The following is a 5,722-nucleotide window of genomic DNA, read 5'->3' as shown; positions in this document are numbered from 1 at the left end:
GTATTCCATTGAGAAGTGCATCTCATGAAGACATATTTTGTAATTCTCAGAATGACTTATGTGAGAGCTCCTAAATAAAAATCTTGATAAGGGAATGTCCTTGGACTAAAAGTTCTACTGAGTTTCTTTCTTGATTAGCTTAACCACTGATAACCACTTGTGAACACATTTTCTCACACTCTGAAAGATTCTATTAATGTTACTCTAATACTGTATTAACTTATAATTTTTTTCCAACCCACTACTTCCTAAGCTATTTTTATAGTAGTTATTAAAGTCACTGCCTATTTATTTGTTCACAGTGAACACAATTTATTATTAACTTTGCTACATTTAACAAGACATTATTACACCTGTTTGACATATAAAATATGAACCTAAAATCAAGCACAGGTGTAACTTTTCTAAACATTTGTATTGTCATTGAATTTTGGAAATTTAAATAATTTTAATAGGTCCTTTTTTTCCTTTGTCATTCTGTTTCTTTCAAGAGTCATCAAATGACTCTATCCTTAAGCATCTCTTCCTGCCAATAACTACATGTTTTCCAATTTGACTTAGTTATCAAGAATTTAATAGTATTGGATATTCCTCAAATATAGAAAATACTCTCTCTTTTCTTGGTGAGAATTATCTCTTCCCAAGGACATTTTTTTGTGTGCTGTGAAAGGAGAGAAGGCTAGCACTCCCCTTGACAAGAATGGAAGGGGCCCTTGGGCCTGACAACTATTAAGCCATTGCCACATACTTCCAAGGACATTTTATTAAGTACCTTTTAATGCATTTGTTTGTATTTGTTAATTATTTTGTCTATTGTGGATCCCCAACTAGGCTTTAAACTCTTGAGAATCAGGATCATAAAACAAAATAGTAAAACAACAGCAACAAGGATCAATTTTCCAAACATACAGGGAATTTCATACTTCACAAGAAAATTGTCACCTTAAGAGTGTCTTACATTTATTTCAATGACAGAGCTTTAAAAAAAAGTCTTTGCAACCATTTTTGGAATTGTCTGTACAGCTATTTGGAGTAAAATGAGTAAATAAATCTTCTATTTCTGAGTTACATTTTTTTCTGAAATACACCCCTAAAATGATATTATCCAAGTAAACTCCCTTTTTCCCATCACATTGGCCTCTGGAAGACGTTTGAGAGTCTCCTTAAAATAAATATATCCTCAAACAATATTTTTGCTAAAGATGAACCTAAATCTGCTGGAACCTGTAAAACTATCAATTTGGAGAAAACCAAAGGGACAGAGAAACATATCAAATGTGGCCATGGAAATGCAATGTATAAAATCAAGGCTGAAAAAAAAGACTCAGGATAAAAACATCTAAATTTTTCAAAAAATAATCTCTTGTTCTAACTTCTCTGTTTGGCCATTGTCTTTCATAAAGTTGCTTTACTACAAGTGTTAAGATTTATCAGAGTATAAGCCAAGTGAAAATAGCTAACTAAAATTAGAGAATTGTAAAGAGCTCAATTACGTTCAAGTGGGAGATGGAATTATTTAATCCAGGCCCCTTTGCTGTCATTCACTTCAAGTCTATCTATACCAGGGTCTCCTCATGTGCTCCATGTTTGCTGCATTGAACTGAATTGACTTTATGGTCTTAGTCCCAGGGGCATATTGAGCTCACTACCTCCATCTGTTTTCTTGTCCCTTTGCAGGGATGTAAATAACAGCTGACTGTTCTTAAGTTTATAATTGTACTTCTTTAGTATCATAGATTGCTCTCCTTGACTTAACTTTTTGGTTTTCCACTTTACAAACTTTCCTTCTTTTTTCTATGCAAAAATATTGGAGTGCATACCATGTGATTGGAGCTAGAGATAGAGAGTTGAATGAAGTTACACGGTCTCTACCTTCAAAGGGCCCTTTATCTGTTATACTGTCCATTGCAGACGCTGAGAAATTTACTACTGCTTATCTTCATTCACTTGTCACTTTACTCTCTGGAAGAGTTGCGTGCTTCTGAACTGTGAGATTTTACTCTGCACTTCTGCTTCAGATCATTTATGAGATGTTAGATAAAAATGACCCCAGAATTATTCATGAAAAATCCCACTCTTTGCCCTTTGCCATAAATAGAAGTAATCGATTCTCTCTACCAGCAATTTGCTTTTTAAAAGACACTTATTATCTGATCAAATGACTTTTTCTTTTCCCCAGTCTCTTTTTGACTCATTGTTTAAAACAACCTTTAATGGAATTTAGCCCAAACCTTTTCAATCTACCTTTATTCATATGTACCCAAGCTTAGATATGCCACTCCACTCTCAACAGCCATAGCGAAATATTTAATTTTCTTTACAATGGCAAACATAATACATAAAAATTGTGAAAAGTTAGGAAAATAAAGATTTAAAATAGAGAACTATATTAACCCATAACCCCAGATGTTTATTCTTTTATCCACAATCCCTCAAAGGACGAAGTGGATCATCCCATTGTGATCTTACCAAACTCCTATTTGTTTGGTTGCTTCAAGACTGTTTTTCTTTGTTATTGATCTTACCAGCTTGCTTAGTGTGGAATTGTAGGTGAGACCTACAGTTCTATGGTTCATAAAAACCCTTCAGGAATTGTTTTCATGTACAACACGAGAAAATATTCACTCTTCAAGTCAGGGAAGTGAGGGAACTTTACACATTTGTGCTTCAGAATTAACTGGGCTATATATTTAAATTATAAAGATGTTTATAATTGATTTGTGAGCTAGATTTGGGGATATGATATTCCAAATAGGCAGAGTAGTAAACAACATTCCTTTGGAAGTAAACTGCTTTTGTCTCTGTTAAAAGACCATTTTAAAATTTTTTTGTTATCTTTTTTTTTCCTTTTGCTTTTGCTATTGCTTCAGAAAGTCGCGAGTGTGACCTCGTATTCACCTCTGCATTGCATACTCCTTTCTAATATCTCTCTATGCTCATTATCTTCTTTGAAAAGTGTCTTTGGAATTGTGAGGGCAAATGCAAGCTAATGTCAAACAAGCCCCTTTATAACCTCTGGGCAATAAAATGGTTGATACTTACTAGACAATGGTGACATGTTAAATAAACTATTTGAGAATAGCTGGTGTTTGTGAACAAAAAAATGCTCATAATAAAATCTCAGTTTTGGGTGTCTGATTTCTTTCCTACATACTATGAATCAGGGGCAGGTCTTTAAAATTCTATCTAAATTAGGAATTGGTCACAAGCGCTATTAATGATCACGTTCTGCTGGGAAACAATTGTAATTTCACAGTTTATAATGGATTTTACAGTTAAGAGTATTTAAATATGAGATGAGACACCAGACCTGGTTGCTTTTGTGATTCTGATTATTACTATTATCATTTAATTCTTTCCGGTCAACATTTATCAGGGGTTAGTTGATAGATTTTTTTTTCACAAAATTTCCTTTGTTTTCCCAAATGCTAATATTCAAAGACTGTGTCTATTAATTCGGAAAACATACTTTGCTTTAGAATGTTAAAATCAATAACTTAATTTGTAGGAGTTTAAATTCTGATAATCACTTTCATGATTTTAATTAATTAAATATGAATTATAAATAGGATTTCTACAGAATAAAAAGCATCTGGAGAAATATTGGTAAAAGGAAACTGAAGTACAGGAAAAGTAAGAGAGGCTTTGAGACCTTTGAGTAAATTCAAGGTTGTAAACTTAGATGAATTACATACTGGGGGCTCAGAAGTCTCACGTGTTAATTCTAAACCCCTGTCTAAAAATTTGGAAAGGCTCTTTAGAGAATGGAAATATTCCAGAAGGTTGCAAACAGGCAGATGAAATTACCCATTCCATAAACTCCAGACTACTGGTGACTTTGATGTTCACTATGGGCAATATATTGATTGATTAATTTTTTTATTCAGCCATTTAGTCATTCGGTAATCATGTATACCATTTATACCAATGTGCCAGATATGGTATTAGGTGTTAGGAATGCAGTAGTAAACAGAAAACTAACCTGAACTTTAATGAGTTTATGATCCAGAGATTACATACAAGTAAATAATCAGTTAATGCAGAAGCAAATAGTACAAAATGGGATTCCAAAGAGTATAAAGTAAAAGATTTTAATTTCTTACCAGGAGGTCCACTAAAAAATGACAATTACGATGTGAAGGTATATGTGTGGGGGAAGGTATATGTGTGGGGGAAGGTATATGTGTGGAGGGGACAGGGAGCTGAGAGAGCTCTCCAGAAGAAAAAGATGGCATTGGTCAAGATCTGAAGGCAAAAAAGAGCATGACATAGTTGGGAGGCATATTAGGGATTCAGGAAAGATTCTAGAACAGCTTATTGAAGGGGATCAGCATGGTTTTACAAAAAATAAATCAAATCAAATTATCACTTTTTTTCCTTCTTTACTTTCTCACTTTCCTCTCTTCCTACCCTCCTACCTTCCTTCTTTCCTTCCTTCCTTTCTCTCTCTCTTGATCTTCCTTTCTTTCTTAATTTTTAAAAAATATTTTATAAGTACTACTCTAAATGGATAAGGACAAGGCAATTGATATATCATTTGGGGAACTCAACAAGGCAATTTACACTAAATCTTTATTGACGCTCTTGTGAATCATATAGTTGATTAACTTTACTAAACGCGTATTGGCTAATAAAGGGATTTTCTAGTGACTTAGCTTAAGGTTCTTTCTTTAGTCCTGTATAGATGAGTCTATTCAAAATTTGAATCAAGATTTGGAGACTGTTTTTCAGGTTTAGGAATGATGCAAAAATACATCAAATGATTGAATTGGGATGTAGAAGATCTAAGGGTGGAATTATGAATCAAATGTGACAAGATAAATTATGAGAATTTTTTTTCTGATCATAACAATAATAAGTATTTATTGTAAAAAACTAGGAGCCATATTAAAAAAAATTATATGCCAGGCCTAATACACATACATTAAATAACCTAACTTATTGTTTTCTAGTACCTTGAAACAATAAATTTTAAAACTGTATATATATATATATATTTTCTGTGTATTGTTATACACACACTTTGTAACATATTAGAATATTATTTTATTGCACTGTTTTCTTAATTATCATCTTTCCAGGTTAATAAATTTATGTGTCATTCAGCATCATGGTGGCTACAAAGTATTCCACTAGGTAGATATACTATAATTAACAATGGACTCTGGACAAACATTTAGTAGTTTGATATGTGTTATTGTGATTAAGAATGTTTTGATAATACCTGTGTGTATTCATCTCTATATACTTGCCTGTATATATATTCAGTTTCTAGAAATGGAAATGCAGGGTCAAATGGCAAACTTTTTCAAAATCTGGTATACATTGCTAAATCAGCAAGATAAAATTTAACGACCATACCTACAAAACTCCGAGAACAAGCAAAGCAGGTTGAGAAACACAACTTTTGAAAAATCTTAAAGGATTTTAGGTGATATTATTATAATGCGATGTGACTGCGTTGGTAGCTTTTTGCACTTCATAACTGTAGCAGAACCTACCTCAAGAGACATTTGGAAACGTGAAGGGACATTTCTGGTTGTCAAAATGACTGGGGGATATTGCAAACATTTAGGAGTAGGCAGTGTAGAGTAGGAGACAACGTAGCAGTAGCCAATGCAGAGTATAGCACAAAGAATTTGTCCACATAAATGCCAATAATACATACTATTTTTGAAAAACACTGAGCACTTGGGCTTATAGGCTGTATTAATACAATAGT

At 33.0% G+C, this 5,722-nt stretch overlaps 1 non-coding gene across 1 annotated transcript; it reads left to right on the top strand.

The window, feature by feature from the left end:
* Nucleotides 1-656: 656 nt before the first annotated feature.
* On the top strand, nt 657-777 carry LOC112208842 (U6atac minor spliceosomal RNA). Its single transcript, XR_002943395.1, has one exon. It is a non-coding gene; the product is annotated as a U6atac minor spliceosomal RNA (small nuclear RNA).
* The last annotated feature ends 4,945 nt before the right edge of the window (nt 778-5,722 follow it).

Source organism: Pan troglodytes, chromosome 2 (assembly GCF_028858775.2).
Source record: "Pan troglodytes isolate AG18354 chromosome 2, NHGRI_mPanTro3-v2.0_pri, whole genome shotgun sequence".
In the NCBI taxonomy this organism is placed as follows: Eukaryota; Metazoa; Chordata; class Mammalia; order Primates; family Hominidae; genus Pan; species Pan troglodytes.
This window is presented reverse-complemented; position numbering and strand designations above follow the sequence as displayed.